Genomic DNA, 16,492 nt, shown 5'->3' on the forward strand with positions numbered 1-16,492 from the left:
CATGGGGTCACATGACACCTCCCCCCCACACACCATTCACCCCACCAGATAAACACAGCTGAGGCTGATTGGATCAATTGTAGGCACCTGACTCAAGCTGAGCCAATCAGATTCATCTTCCAGGCATTTGGAATTAGGAATTCTTGTCACAACTTTGGAACATTTAGAGAGATCACCCAAAGCTGACCCTAGTGGCCATGTTTGGTCTAGTATAAGTGAAACAGGGAGATGTGCTCCATAGAGAAAAAATAGTGATTGAGGTGCATACAAGGATGAAGAAATGAGAGTCCCTGTGGCCCTGGAGCGAGAGAATAGAATGAAGTCAGCAGCCTTGGATTTTGATGGCATTCTGTTTCCTTGTTCCATTCTCTCATAAAACTTGCCCTTGAGTTTTTAAATAGTGTTTTACCCTTTAAATAAATTCCCCGTCATTACGTAGCTAGTTTGAGTGAGTCTCTGTTCCTTACAACCAATGACTAAGGTAGGAAGTGAGCTGTTCCCTAGCCTCACTTTGAAAACCAAGTTTTGCAGAGATATACTGTTACAGAGTAACTCTTATTAACTTGGTAGAATGCTGTGTGACAGTTTGGATCTTTTTCTTGTTTTCAAAAAATTAGTATATATTTTATGTAAACTTAAAGATGCCAAACAAAAGCATAAATTTCATAAATCAAGGCACTAACATAATGTGAAAATAAGAGAAGTATCATTTGACTGTATTTTTAAAATACTATTACAAATAGGGTCCGGCTTTACACTTAAAAGTTCTTTTAGAATATTTAAATTTTGCATATATATGAAATGTCTAAGTCTTGACTGTTCATTTTCCAGTCTCTCTTACCTTTTATTATAATCTTGGTTTTTCTCTTTTGTATTAATTTTACTTTTCTTTTTTTAATTAACTTATTTATTTTTTTGGCTGCATTGGGTCTTCATTGCTGCATGCGGGCTTTCTCTAGTTGCGGCGAGCGGGGGCTACCCGTCATTGCGGTGGCTTCTCTTGTTGTGGAGCACGGGTTCTAGGCATGCGGACTTCAGTAGTTGTGGCACGTGGGCTCAGTAGTTGTGGCTTGCGGGCTCTAGAGCACAGGCTCAGTAGTTGTGGCACACAGGCTTAGTTGCTCCACAGCATGTGGGATCTTCCTGGGCCAGGGCTTGAACCCATGTCCCTGCATTGGCAGGTGGATTCTTAACCATTGTGCCGCCAGGGAAGTCCCTGTATTAATTTTAGTTAGAATTTTATTTTTATCAAATGTACGTACATAGTTTTTATTAAGGCAAATTTTACTGAAAGAATTATAATAATGCCAATCCTCCTCTCCCAAACCAAACACTGAATTTTTCTAAAAATTTGTTTTCTCTAGTAGTTTCATATTTCTAAGTAACATATTTTACTGCTATCTCTGTGTAGCAATGTTATTTTTTCCCACTGCCTCCATTCCCCTTCCCCAGTCCTTCCTATACAGGCTTTACTTTATTCTGATTGTCTAAATACATTTTGTCACTGTAGGTAAAGTATAACAAAAAAGGATATTTTGCACAAGTAGGGCACTGCAACTACTCCTTCCTTCCTGTACAACCCTTTATTTTTTCCTGGAATTAGTAACTGCCTAAAGTTTTCATTTGTCAGTTTTTATTTGTTTTTCATTTGCCTAAATTTACTGTAGTTTTTCAGTACTGTTTTTCAAGTGTTTAATTATCAATTTCTTCTTCCTTTGCTTTTATTTTTCTTATATCCCCCTGTTCCAATCTGGACTGGTATCTACACATTTTAGTTCTGGGGAATTTTCTTGTGTAATTCTATAGATGATTTCATTCTCTCCATTTTCTTGTTTGGAAATTGGATCTTTTGTTGGATCCTCTAAGTTCTTTACTTTTCATCTCTTGTTTCCCATCTGCTTGATCTTTTTGTTCTACCAGCTGGGAAATTTCTTCAATATTATCTGCCAAATCTCCTATTGAATTGTTCATTTTACCTATCTTATTTTTTATTTCCAATAATTTTTCTTATTCTCTGTTCTGTTTTTATAGCATGCTTGTTCTTGTTTTATGCTTGTAATAATCATGTTATTTCTTTGAGAATATTCCTTAAAGTATGTTTTGCCCCTTTTAGTGTGTCTGTTTTCTTTATGTAATTTATTTTCTCTTTATCTAGTCTAATGTCTGTCTTTCTTGTTGAGGACTCTCCTCAAATGTCTTATGATGCTTAATTGTCTGTTTCATATTTAACCATAAGAGCCTAGAATGCCATAGGGAAGCACAATATGTTTGTGAATAGGGTGCCTCAACTGTATAATGATTGGTAATGAACATGCTTTTCTTTTTTCATTGGAATCTCTCAATCATCTGTTTCAATAGGTGTTTTCTTTGGGGTCATTTGCTTCCCCAGAGAAGTATTCTCTTATTCTCCCACCTGGGAGGGTACATACCTCAATCCTGTGTTCCAGGAACAGGTAGAGAAGGGGAGCTAGAGTCTTACCAATCAGTACAAAAATTTGGACTTAGTCATTTTGGCTTCAGCCCCATTTCCCATACTGACTAGTGTCCAGAGCCTCTCAGATGTGGTATTTCATCTAGAAGCTAAAATATTGGTACTCTTCAAGGTAGAAGGTGGGAAGAAAATAAAGAAAGATTTACTTAGAGGTGTGGGGAGTAGATGAAATCCAAGGGTCTAGCCACTTTCAACCACTCTCCTTGTTCTCAGCATTGAGCTTCACCACCACCTCCCCCAGCGCCTTGTGCTTCCATGTCCTAAACCTTTCCAGGTTTCTGTAGGGCAAATTAGACTAAAAAGAGAACAAGGAGAAGGAGGAAGAGGAGAAGAGGAGGAAGAAGAAGAGAAAGAAAAAGGAGATGAAGGAGAAGAAGAAACGTGTTTCTCATGGATAACCGTCTGTCTAGGCACCCAGGTTGTAGCTTCCTTTATTTAACACCACTATCCATCTGCTTTCCATCTCCGAAAGAATTCTGTTGAAATCCCTCATCATATCTTCCTTCTTTTTTTTCTTATATATTTTTTGTCTCTTTTTACTCCTTTACTTACTTTATTGGGGCTTCAGGAGAATGAGGAAATAGAGGCATGTTCAATCACAAGTTTTCTCCTTACTTCACGTAGAATAAATTCAGATTCCCTTCTAAAAGATGCTTCTGCTCATTGCTCTTGCCAGGTCCTGAGTTTATCCCCAGAGCATAATACTTTAGGGATTTCAACCTGAAAAAAATAGCCTGAAGAATTTTCCTGAATTTACATAGAGAAACTTCAACTATAATGTCCTATAGCTTCTCACCCAAAAGCATGGTATTAGCCAACAGGAAAAAAACACACCATAATAGTGGAAGCCACAGTTAGCAGAGTTGTGAATTTTGAGGCAGTGAACACACAGGCTCAACGAGTGGAACAATGATTCAGTTAATTTGATCAATCTGAGTGATGGAACTCTAGGGACATCCCCAGAGGAGGAGAATGCCATGTGTTTGCCACTGATCTTATGAAATGTGGCTCTGCTCTTTAAACTGCAACCTTAAAAATACAGTACAGAATTTTAGTTTACTAAAGTCACTCTCTACCACTGGGAGCCACCTGGACTTTTACACATTGGCCAAAGCTTTCAAATTACTTTATCAAAGTCTGAGAAAAGTCTGATTGTAAATTATTTGCTAACGTAAGTATTCAGGTTAGGAAGATAGCTTAGTCTAATTTACCAAAGCCTGTCCCTTCTTCTTAATTTCACCCTGCTTCTGCCACCATATTGTAGATGCAGGCAAACATTCTTATGGTCCTTGAAAAAGCATTGTGCAACTTTAGGCTTAGGTCATTCTTTTAGAAAAACTTATACTGACTTTTTAAGTCTCCAAAATCCTCATACACATGAATTTCCATCTGCTGTTTTCTTTTTTAGATGTCACATAGTGTAGTTTAATGGCCATTGAATGAAGAATAAGAAAAGTTTTAGGCATAACCATAGTTTTTAATTTCTATGAGTGTCAATTTCCCAGGAAAAAATATGTGAAAGAGCCTTGTAAATTATAAAGAAATTTGTATAATCCATTCCACCATTTTTAGTTTTTCAGAGAACACTGAGTGATGATTCTGTTTAAAATGATAAGGAATAAACATTTAATCATTATAATAAAAAGAATTTCAGTGGATTAATTTGATGGGCCTACCTTTTAATTATTATGACTACATAAAAGAAAAATACCCTAAGGCCTTCTCCAAGTTACACATTTTCCCTGTAACTAACTGTAGTGTTTGTTATATGCTGAATTATGCCCCCCCCACCCCAAATTTATATTCCGAAGCTCAATCCAGTACCTCAGAATTGACTGTATTTGGAGATAGGACCTTTAAGGAGGTAATTAAGTTAAAATGGGTTTGTTAGGGTGGACCCTAATCAAATAGGACTGGTGTCCTTACAAGAAGAAGAGGTTAAGACACAGAGGGAAAACCAGGTGAAGACAGGGAGAAGGTCACAACCCACAAGCCAAGGAGAGAGGCCTCAGAAGAAACAACCCTGCAGACAACTTGATCTTGGATTCTAGCCTCCAGAATTGTGACAAAATCAATTTCTGTTGTTTAAGCCACTCAGTCTGTGACATTTTGTTATATCAGCACTAGAAAAAAAAATACACTGTTTAAGGCAAAAAAAAGAAAAATGTAAGACCACAGCACATGTTGTCCTGGGATAATATATAGTCCTTCTTAGAAATTTTACTACTTTACAAAAGGTAATTTTTCTGGAAACATGAAAAGAGTGGTAATTTTATTAATTTAATGTTGTTTTTCACATTATTCTTAATTGTGTTTATTTTAGTTTAAATTCTACTAACAGGTAAGGTGGCAGTGTTTTGTATTGCCTTGGCCAAAAAGTTTGTTCGGTTTTAAATAAAAATAAAAAACATTCTTTATTTCACCAAGAATTTTACTGAACAATGTATTCACTAACTGAACAAACTTTTTGGCTAACCCAATACCTCAGGAATAAAACCGCTATATAGTCATACATTCAGTAGCAGCATCAAAACACATGTGGGATTTGCTTTGGTTTTTTTTTTTCTGTTGTACCAAATAAATTTACCAGACGAAAAGCTCAAATATAGCTAGTATGTAAGCCATTCTGTTGGCTTGCATATATATTTCATTTTATATATTAAATATATATATATTTATATTTATATATACATATATAGTCAATAAATTACAAATGTAAATAATAGAGAGTAACAAGAATGGTATCTTGACATATCCCATTAATAGAATGCCCTTATGAAGTATGATGGTTACTTTTTTCTTAGTTAAGGAAAACAGTAAAGAGACTTGGAATGTCTACTAAGGACTAGGCAGGAGATACGAACTTAGAAGTCACTGTTTTTGAAAAACAAGGTAGTTTCTCATTTATATTTAAGACAACTTGAATTTTTGAAACTGTATTGTAGTTCTGATATTTTCATTATTAATAATATTTAGCTTATTATTTATTGATAAGTCAATGAAAATATTTGTAACGTCTAAATAATTTACTAATATCCTCTTACTTGCTCCAAATTATGAATCATAAGAAAGAGGACAAGGGTATTTATTTAGCCTAAATATAGCAAATGCTAAATACTGTCTCCCTGAATATTGAAATATAATCTCCCTGCATATTCTTTACCCCAGGGTGTTACCAGAGTAGTACCCTAGGGTAAAGAGTATGAAGGGAGATTATATTTTACATAAACAGTATGGAGTAAAAAGAACCTTGGCATATCCCTGTTAATGGAATGTCCTTATGAGGTATCCTAATTACTTTTTTCTTGGTTAAGGAAAACAGTAAAGAAGGCTTGGAACGTCATATATGAATCTGAGTTATTTCTGCCATTTGGATGGCATGGCAGCACACCGGAATTGCCTGAGCTGCAAGCAAGTTTTTTGGATTGAAAGGAGATATTCTCAAATCTAGAAAGTACTGTTTAGTATGTATAAAAATAAAATACGTACAAAAATAAAACAAAAAGGAGTTAACTTACTTTTAAAATAATGAACTCATAAGTCAAATATAAAATATGAACCTAAGAAAAGTAATAGTAATAAATGAGCAAAAGCTGTTTTCTCTAAACAGTATATATTCTGATTTCTCTCTTGTTCCCATTTGTGAGTTGTTCGTGCTCCTAAAGGCAACCCCTCCACTTGATCACTAGATTCCACGCCCTTTCTTCAAGTCAGCTTGTCATTCCAGCAATTCTTCCTTCTCCATCGTTATTTCTCTTTTTTATGGATTGTAAGTACAAAACATGTTGTAGTTTCTCCCATCAGACTTTTGTAAACCTCTTTCCCCTGATATCTCTTATCAAGGACGCAAATGACCTTCACCTTTCTAAAGCCAGTGGTTCATTTTCAGTCCTCATTTTACTTGAGCAGCATTTTAAACTGTGGCTTCCAGGGCACTCACTCTCTTGGTTTTCCTCTTACCCTACTGGCTGCTTTTTCTCAAACTCCTTTATTTGATCCTTCATATCTTTTTGACAAAGCAATGTTCAAATGCCCCAAAGCTAAGTCATTGAACATCACTATAATCTCATCCAGATACATAGCTTTAGATGCCACATATCTGCTGGTGACTTCTTAGTTTGTATCTCCCCTCCTAGATCTGCCCTCTGACTTCAGACTCGTATGTCTAACTACCTACTTGATATCCTTAACTGGATGTCTAAAAATCATCTCATACTTGACATGATCAAAATTGAACTCTTGATATTACATTCTTCCGTCTCCATCTAAGACAGCATCTCCCATAGTCTCTCCTTTATCAGTAATAGCAACTCCATCCCTTCAGGTGTTCAAACCAAAAAACCTTGTAGTCTTTCATATCTCACATCCAACCTGTCAGCAAATCCTGTTGACTTTGCCTTTGAAATACATCCAGACTTTAACCACTTCTCACCACATCTATGTCTCACCTGGATTATTGCAACTGCCTTCTCACTGGTTCCTGCTTAACCCCTTGCTCTCTTATAGTCAATAGAAAAGTCCAACTGGGCCTTTTAAAAGATAAGTTAGATCACATCATTTCTTTACTCAAACATCTTGCAACAGCTTCTGTTTCATTATAAAGATAAGGCCTTACACCAAGCTGCTCTTCTAATACCTTCCTATTCTACTGCATGTTAATCCTCCATCCCTCTGCTCTAGCCCCATTGGCCTTCTTGTTCTGGCCTCTTGTTCATGAAACCTGCTAGAAATGGTACCACCTCAAGCTTTTGTACTTGCTTTTCATTCTGCCTGAAAAGATCGCTTCCCTGCATCCCCCTACCTTCCCACCATGTCCCTGTCCCCCACTCCCCAATCATTATGTGGATTATTCTTTCTGTTTCAAATCTTTGCTCCAATGTCACCTTCCTAGTGAGACCTTCCCCAATGACCCTATTTAGGGTAACTCTCCCTCTACCCAGCTCTTGGCAATTAGCATACTTCTCTGTTATTCCATAGCACTTCTCATCATCTGATGTGATGCATAGTTTTGCTTATTTCGTTTTGTATTCTCTGTCACCCTTCACTAGAATGTGAGCCCAGAAAGGAGGAATTATTGTCTGGTTTGTATTGCTTGTATCCCCACAGCCTAGAAGAGTTCCTGGTAGACCGTTAATAATTTTTTTAAATAAATTAATAGACACTGATATACTCTTTATTTTTTGCCTCTTCATAACTAGATTTTAAATAACCATAGTCTGCTTTTATTTTGATAAATTACAGCCAATTTATTTTGTATTTTTCTCTCTATTACCCATAATCTAGTCATAGATTTTCTTTTTAATCATAGGATAGTAGATTTTTAGAACTAGAATGGACCTTTTAAGGTGAAGAAAATTATTTGGTCACCGTGGACTGTTATTGAACCTCTTTGGGCCTTAGTTTCTTTATCGGTAATTGAATAAGTCAAAGTCAGGCTGTAAATCCAGCTCAAGTTTTAAATCAATATTCAACTCGTGTATCACAACACTAGGAAGGTTCATATTTAGTTTTTTTTTGTGCAATATACCTGAAAGTCAGTCACTTTTCACTAGAAATCATTTTCCATGAAGGAAAATTTCCTTCTAGTAGTTTGGGAGGGACAGAGGAGAGTGAGGGAGTTCAGGCTGGATGTCTTTATTTCGTTGGTAAACTGGGAAGTGAGGTCTTCAACTGAAAATAAGAAGGATAAGGATAGGAATGGGCATTTGAACAGAATGGAAAAGATGAATGAGTGTGAACAGTAAGGTGGAGAATTTACTGAGTTACTTTTTTTTTTTTAAACATCTTTATTGAAGTATAATTGCTTTACAGTGGTGTGTTAGTTTCTGCTTTATAACAAAGTGAATCAGTTATACATATACATATGTTCCCATATCCCTTCCCTCTTGCATCTGCCTCCCTCCCACCCTCCCCATCCCACCCCTCTAGGTGATCACAAAGCACCAAGCTGATCTCCCTGCGCTATGTAAAATAGATAGCTAGTGTGAAGCAGCCACATAGTACTGAGTTACTTTTGTTAAATGTATATAAATCATGCAAATGCTTTTTCAAGGGAAAGTCTATTGAGAGTGGCATGGGCATAAATACACTACCAGATGTAAAATAGCTAGCTAGTGGGAAGCAGCCGCATAGCACAGGGAGATCAGGTCAGTGCTTTGTGATCACCTAGAGGGGTGGGATAGGGAGGGTGGGAGGGAGACGCAAGAGGGAGGAGATATGGGGATATATGTATACATATAGCTGATTCACTTTGTTATACGGCAGAAACTAACACAATGTTATAAAGCAATTATACTCCAATAAAGATGTTAAAAACAATAGCAATAGGAAATTACAGTAGTTCTTTATAAGAAAAATACAAATTAAAATATTTTTAAAGATTTAAAGAAATAGTACACCTAAGTAACTTTGATATCACTAAAAGAGCTTCATATTTTTTATTATTAACTATCTTCAAATTTTTAACATTCTTTAGGTATCAAAAGTAAAGATACTGAGCTTTTAATCTTACAAAATCTTTCATATGTTTTGACAATTATAGCTTTGGAAGGAATTGTACTTTCTGGGCCTTGGAAACAATTACAGTTTCTTGAAATTCTATTTAAAAAATTCTCTCATCTGCCGATTCCCAAAATCTGAAATTATGAACATTTAATTCTCTACTATTCTAATTCTTTCATTGGTCAAGCAGTTTTTGAGAACCTCCTGCCTTTTTCATACTGCAGGGGATTGTAAGAAATAATAATGCATAAATATTGTTTTATGTGTCATGCTAGTAATTTGAGAAGGATTCTTATCTGGAACAACACTTAAATGTTTTCTTAACAAAACCCAGAAAGAATTTCTCCTTCAATCTCTCCTCACTCTCAATGTCCACTCAGTCTTCAAATCATATCAAATCTACCTTCTAAATATTTCTATCATATGTCTTCTCTTTTCCATGTCCATTACCACTACCAAGTTGTTTACACTCTATTTATTTCCCACCTCAGAGACCACAAGGGCCTCCTAACTGGTTTCTCTGTTTTAGTCTTACCTCTTCAGTAACCTCCACATTGCAATTAGAATTTCCTTGTAAAACTCAAATCTGACATCATTCTCCTGATTAAAATCTCCACAAACTCTTTGTATCCCAACAATACTGAACCACTTGAATATTCTCTCAAAGATATCGATAATATAATCTCATACTTTTCCTTCTGCTGCAGTGCTCCTCCCTCCCCCTGTCCCACATTCTATGACCAGCTAAATTCAACCCAGGCATCACCAAGGAACCCTTCCTTGAGCTATTCCATGACTGCCTCTCTCTGAATTAGAACTGTATGAGCCTCTTAAGTGCTTCCTTATCACTATGTAAACACCTATAACACTCTGTGTATCATGCTGAATTTTCAATAACAGTTGACTTGCCTGTCTCCCACATTTATTTCTGAGCAACCTATGGGCAAGAATCTGTCTTTGAACTCTGTATTCTCAACAGCTCTTGCAGTATCTAATAATAGACATTATTTAAACGTGAAACACTTTTCTTCTGGGAACTCTTCTATACTGCTTCTCTGAGGGGTAGTACTCAAACACATGGACGTTTGAGTCTCTATTAGGATTTGAGTCCTATTAGTCTCTCTAATACAATATTTTGTCTCTATTATGTCTATGGTCCTCAAAATTAACTTTAAGAAAGTTTCCTTCATTTCTTTTTTTTTTTTTTTTAAATGGAATTATAGAGTATGTCTCTTTTGTCTTCAGTTGTTTTTGTTTGGGATATCAATCCGTGTTGCTGTGTGCACTGACTGTTTTTTTTTTTTTTTAGCTACTTTATTTATTGATTGGTTGATTGATTGATTGGCTGTGTTGGGTCTTCGGTTCGTGCGAGGGCTTTCTCTAGTTGCGGCAAGCGGGGGCCACTCTTCATCGCGGTGCGGGGACCGCTCTTCATCGCGGTGCGCAGGCCTTTCACTATCGCGGCCCCTCCCGTTGCGGGGCACAGGTTCCAGACGCGCAGGCTCAGTAGTTGTGGCGCACGAGCCCAGCTGCTCCGTGGCACGTGGGATCTTCCCAGACCAGGGCTCGAACCCGTGTCCCCTGCATGAGCAGGCAGATTCTCAACCACTGCGCCACCAGGGAAGCCCTTTCCTTCATTTCTGTAACTATAAATATAAAAGTACATAACTATTTATAAAATATAAATAGATTTAAAATACATTATAAGATATAAATATATATCTCATATATATAGTGTAGAGCATAATAAAGACTTCTATAGAATGAGAAAAGAAGTTGCAAAATATTTTCAGTAAAAAATAATCTTAGAAAACTTTAAGAAATATTTAAACCATAAAGACGCAGACGTAGAGAATGGACTTGAGGACACGGGGAGGGGCAAGGGTAAGCTGGGACGAAGTGAGAGAGTGGCATGGACATATATACACTACCAAATGTAAAATAGCTAGCTAGTGGGAAGCAGCCGCATAGCACAGGGAGATCAACTCAGTGCTTTGTGACCACCTACAGGGGTGGGATAGGGAGGGTGGGAGGGAGACGCAAGAGGGAGGAGATATGGGGATATATGTATATGTATAGCTGATTCACTTTGTTATAAAGCAGAAACTGACACACCATTGTAAAGCAATTATACTCCAATAAAGATGTTAAAAATATGTATATTTAAACCAGTTTCTTACTAAAGTAATTCTGAGAGACCTTTTCTTGCTTGAGTTAGATTCATTAAGGTTTAATTTACCTGCAGTAAAATTTACCCTTTTTAAATGTATAGTTCTACCATTTTCGACAAATGTACGCAGTTGTCTAACCACTCTGTGGCCAAGATATAGGACATTTTCCAGAATAGCTATCATCAAAGAGACCACAAATAACAAATGTTGGCGAGAAAAGGGAACCCTAGTACACTGTTTGTGGGAATGTAAATTGGTGCAGCCACTATGGAAAACATTATGGAGAGTCCTCAAAAAACTAAAAATAGAACTACATTGTGATCCAGCAATTCCACTCCTAGGTATATATTCGAAGAAAATGAGAACACTAACTCAAAAAGATACATGCACCACAGTGTTCATAGCAGCGTTATTTAAAAGAAGATATGTGATATGTATACACACACACACACACACACACACACACACACACACACACCCTGGAATATTACTCAGCCATAAAAAAGAATGAAATTTTACCAGTTGCAACACTGATGGACCTAGAGGGTATTATGCTTAGTGAAATAAGTCAGACAGAGAAAGACAAATACTGTATGATATCACTTAAATGTGGAATCTAAAAAATAAAACAAACAAATAGATAAAACAGACTTACAGATATAGGGAACAAACAAATGATTACCAGTGGAAAGAGGGAAAGGGGATTAAGAGGTACAAACTACCATTTATAAAATAAATACATAAGCTACAAGGATACATGGTACAGCACAGGGAATATAGTCAATATTTTATAACAGTTTTAAATGGAGTATAATCTGTAAAAACATTGAATCACTATGGTTTATACCTGAAACTAATATAGTATTGTAAAGCAACTATACTTCAATTTAAAAAAAAATTTTAAATATATAGAACATTTTTATAACTCCAAAAAGTTCTTCCATCTGTTTTGCAGTCATTCCCTTCCCCCCAGCCCCAGCCCATGGCAAACACTGATCTGATTTCTGTCTCTATAATTTTGTCCTTTTCAGGATGGCATATAATCATATAGTTTGTAGCTTTTTGTGTCTGATTTCTTTTACCTAACATAATATTTTGAGATTCATCTTGATGTTGCATGTATCATGCATGTAATTAATTCCTTTTTATTGCTGAGCGGTATTGAATTGCATACATGTACCACAACTTGTTTATCCTTTCAGTGATTGGTGGGTTGTTTACAGTTTTTATAGCATTAGGAATAACACTGCTATGAATATTTGTGAACAGGTCTTTGTGTGGACGTATATTTTCATTCCTCTTTGAGAGACATTGCTTGGTCATATGGTAATTGTTTGAAAAGACTATATAGCCTTTTCAAGCAGTTGAAAACAATTGAAAATTAAATTTCCCCATTGGATTGCTTTTGTCAAAAATCAACTAGACTATCCTGTTCTCTTTGTTTATATGTTTATCTGTAGGCCAATGCCACACTGATTACTATAGCTTTATAGCTTTATGATCTTGAAAGCAAGTCGTGGAGTCCCCCAGTTTTGTTCTTTTCCAGAATGATTTTGGCTATTCTGGATCCTTTTCATTTCCACAAAAATTTTTAAATCAGCTTGTTAATTCTAAAGAAAAGTCTGTTGGGATTTAGTTGGGATTTTGTTTAATCTAGAGGTAAATTTTGGAAGAATTGACATCTTAACAATATTGAGCTTCCAATCCATGGATTTGGTATTATTTGGGTGTTCTTTAACTTCTTTAATTAATGTCTTGTAGTTTTCAGCATACAAATAATTTACATTTTTAAAAGATATGTCCCAAAGTGTTTTATGTTTTTATGCTATTGTAAATGACTTCTTTTAATTTAAAATTGCAATTGTTTGTTACTAGTATTTAGAAATACAATTGATATCCTATCTGCAGTTCTACTGTACTCACTTATTAGTTCTAGTGACTTCTTTGTAGACTCTGTAGGATTTTCTAAATTGGCAATCATGTCATCTATGAATAAAGAAAGTTTTACCTCTTACTTTCTGATCTGGATTAATGGTATTTGTTTTTCCTGTTTTGTTTCACTGGCTGGAATCTCCAGGACAGTGCTGTACAGAAGTAGTGAAGGGAACATCCTTACCTTGTGGTGATCTTAGGGAGAGAACATTCATTCTTTCACCATTAAATATGATAGGTAACTCTAGGTTTTTTGTAAATTCCCTTTTTCAGGTTGAAGGAGTCCCCTTCTATTCTTAGTTTGCTGAGAGGTTTTATCATGACTGGATGTTGAATTTTGTCAAATTATTTTTCCATAGCTATTGAAAAGATCATATTGGTTTTCTTTTTCAGGCCATTAATGTTGTTAACTCTCATATCCTTCATAAGGTATGTGTTAAATCTCCAAGAGGAACAATGATACAGATTTCAACCACAGAGCCCTCTTTTTCATTGAATATTTTTTAGAACTAATGACCTATGGAACATACTGGGAAAAGCTAATATAGAAAATAAATGTATAACATGGATGTAATCCTTTTTAGACCCATAGGATTATTAATAAGAGGTAACCAAGATAATGTAGAGAAAGCACTTAGCTTAATGCCAAGCACATAATAAATGCTCAAGAAATATTCAAAATTAAAAACTAATTCATATATTAATTTGAACATGAATTCTACATTTATTGTATGCTTACTCTTTCAAAGTCACTGTTAGTGATATTACAAATATTAACATGAAAATTAGGATGACTTGTTTAAAACATGATTAAGTTACTTTGGGTTTTTCTTACCTGATAAGGAAAATGATGTACATTCTGTCAGAATTATAAAGAACCGTTGTTTTCACAGCTCAGATTCACCAGATTTTAACCTTACCCTGCAGAGAAGCCTGACTGAATTAAAAGGTGTTCCTCAACACCAACATGCTTATTATTTTAAATTATTTCACAGGTTGGAAATAGCTTTTATGAAATTCCTTCCATGTGCCCATTATGCATGTAGGAAGGCTTCAATGGTGTGAGAAATCATGGAGATCAGTATCTGGGCTTTAAGGTCACTTGTTCCAAAGGGAATACAAACATTTCTGTGGACTCATGGAAAGCAGGTTATAATTGTTGAAAACACATACACACACACAATAGTCAATGCAGCCTTACCTTATATTTTATTTTGACTTGGAGAGTCCCAAACTTATTGTGTGTGCTAGTGTTATGTAGCCACAGGTAATTTATTGATCTATCACAGACTGAGTTTTAATTTGCCTGGTGTGAAGGGCTTATTCTTTTTAGTGTAAGAATTCTCAGGAGAGAAGAAGAACCAGACAATTGGAAGTGACACACCAAATATCTCTTTCCTGTTACAAGTTTTGCTTTACAACTAAGTAATTACAAGGATCTAATGATTTGCTGTCCCTGGGACAATAGTTTCCTGACATTTCAGATAGCAGTTTATAATAATGCTTATATATGGGTTTGATATTGCATGTTATTAAAAGAATCAGCAGGTCTAGACTGGAGTTTATTTTTTAAGTATATGGTAGTGATGTGCTTTATCCCAAACAGAAGGGCATGCGTGCCCACCTCAAAGCAGGAATAATTGGGTACCAGGAAGGAGCCATACTGCCTTGGCTGTTCGGAAGGGAGGGAGGGTAGTGATGAGGAGAAAAGATTGATCAGGCCTTCATCCCCTAGTTCTGGGAATGCATAAAGGAAACGTTATTTGGATCAGTAAACATCTGTGTACTTGTTCTGATTCTGCCTCGGAGTGATCATAAAGGCCAGGAGACCAGCCTTAAAATCAGGAAACCTAGGTTCAAGTCCCACTAATGCCACTTATTTTAGAAAATTTACTAATTTCTCTAAGCTTTCTCATTTGTAAAATTCTCATCTTCATCAATCTTAACTCATAGTTTTATGGTAAAACTACAAAAGTGACCTGCAAAATATTTTATAAGCTACAAAGCACTATAATATTGCTATCTCTTGCTCAAATGCAAGAACTTAGAAATAATCGCTGTGGTCATTTTTAGTAACATTCAAAGAAAGAAAAAGGGCCAAATTGTTTTTTTGTTTTGAGGTTTGTTTTTTTTTTAATCCATGGTCTGTAAATGACTGTAAATCTATTTCTTTGAAATATGTATCAATACTTTCTGAGTTATGTAGTTGATGTTATGAATCTATAGCTTCTTTTTTTTTAATTTTTGAATTTTATTTTATGTTTTTATACCGCAGGTTCTTATTAGTCATCAACTTTATACACATCAGTGTATACATGTCAATCCCAATCGCCCAATTCAGCACACCACCATCCCCTCCCCGCCGCGGCTTTCCCCCCTTGGTGTCCATACGTTTGTTCTCTACATCTGTGTCTCATCTTCTGCCCTGCAAACCGGTTCATCTGTACTATTTTTCTAGGTTCCACATACATGCGTTAATATACGATATTTGTTTTTCTCTTTCTGACTTACTTCACTCTGTATGACAGTCACTAGATCCATCCACGCCTCAACAAATGATGTCTCAACAAATGACTCAATAACATTGTTATTTTCCATCCTTGTAGTTATTTGCACTTATAATCGAGCCCATTGGTATCTGGCAAGTCTCCCTGGGTCTTGAAAATAGTTATTATTTAGTCGCTTGTGATCACGACTTCAGTTTATTCCTTAAGAAACATAGAAGAAAGAATTGGAATTTATAAATTAGAAATCTCTCAGTTTAGAAAAATATCTATTTTCTCATATATTTCATTGTCATCTTTGGTCTTTCATCCTTGTAGCTACCTAAATGATCAGGTCACAAATGAGTTTGTCTAAAACAGAGATTAAAAGTAAGTATTAACACTTCAATCTAATCATTAGTATAGTTGCAATATTCTTTTTATTTCTCATACTTAATATGTTTAATCAACATCTTTCTATGTCTTTTATTTTTCTGTGTAATTTTAGTGTATTTATTTTGGCATCTCATTTGAATCCTACAAGAATATCCTAATATACATTCAATAGTCTTTAAAAACATTATTCCTTATGGACACCTTAGGGACAGAGCTTTTTGAGTCTCTTTTAGTGTTAGCTTCCAAGTGCCATTATACTCTATGCCTGATTTCACTTATGAATATAAAATTCATAATTCTGTGTTCATCTGATTTCTAAGTAAATGCTTTTAAAGTGTTGCTATATTTTTAAAAGTACTGTCATCAGAGCATTTCTATTGACCTCATGAAGTATTGACCCATTTCATTGAATTAAGAACTCTTTAAGTAGGGTTCTCCTGAATTTATAAATATTATCTTAAGAAGATGCTTTACCAATCTCTTAAAACAGAGAACTACTTTTTGACTACCATGTTATT

This window comes from Balaenoptera ricei, chromosome 17 (genome assembly GCF_028023285.1).
Source record: "Balaenoptera ricei isolate mBalRic1 chromosome 17, mBalRic1.hap2, whole genome shotgun sequence".
NCBI lineage: Eukaryota > Metazoa > Chordata > Mammalia > Artiodactyla > Balaenopteridae > Balaenoptera > Balaenoptera ricei.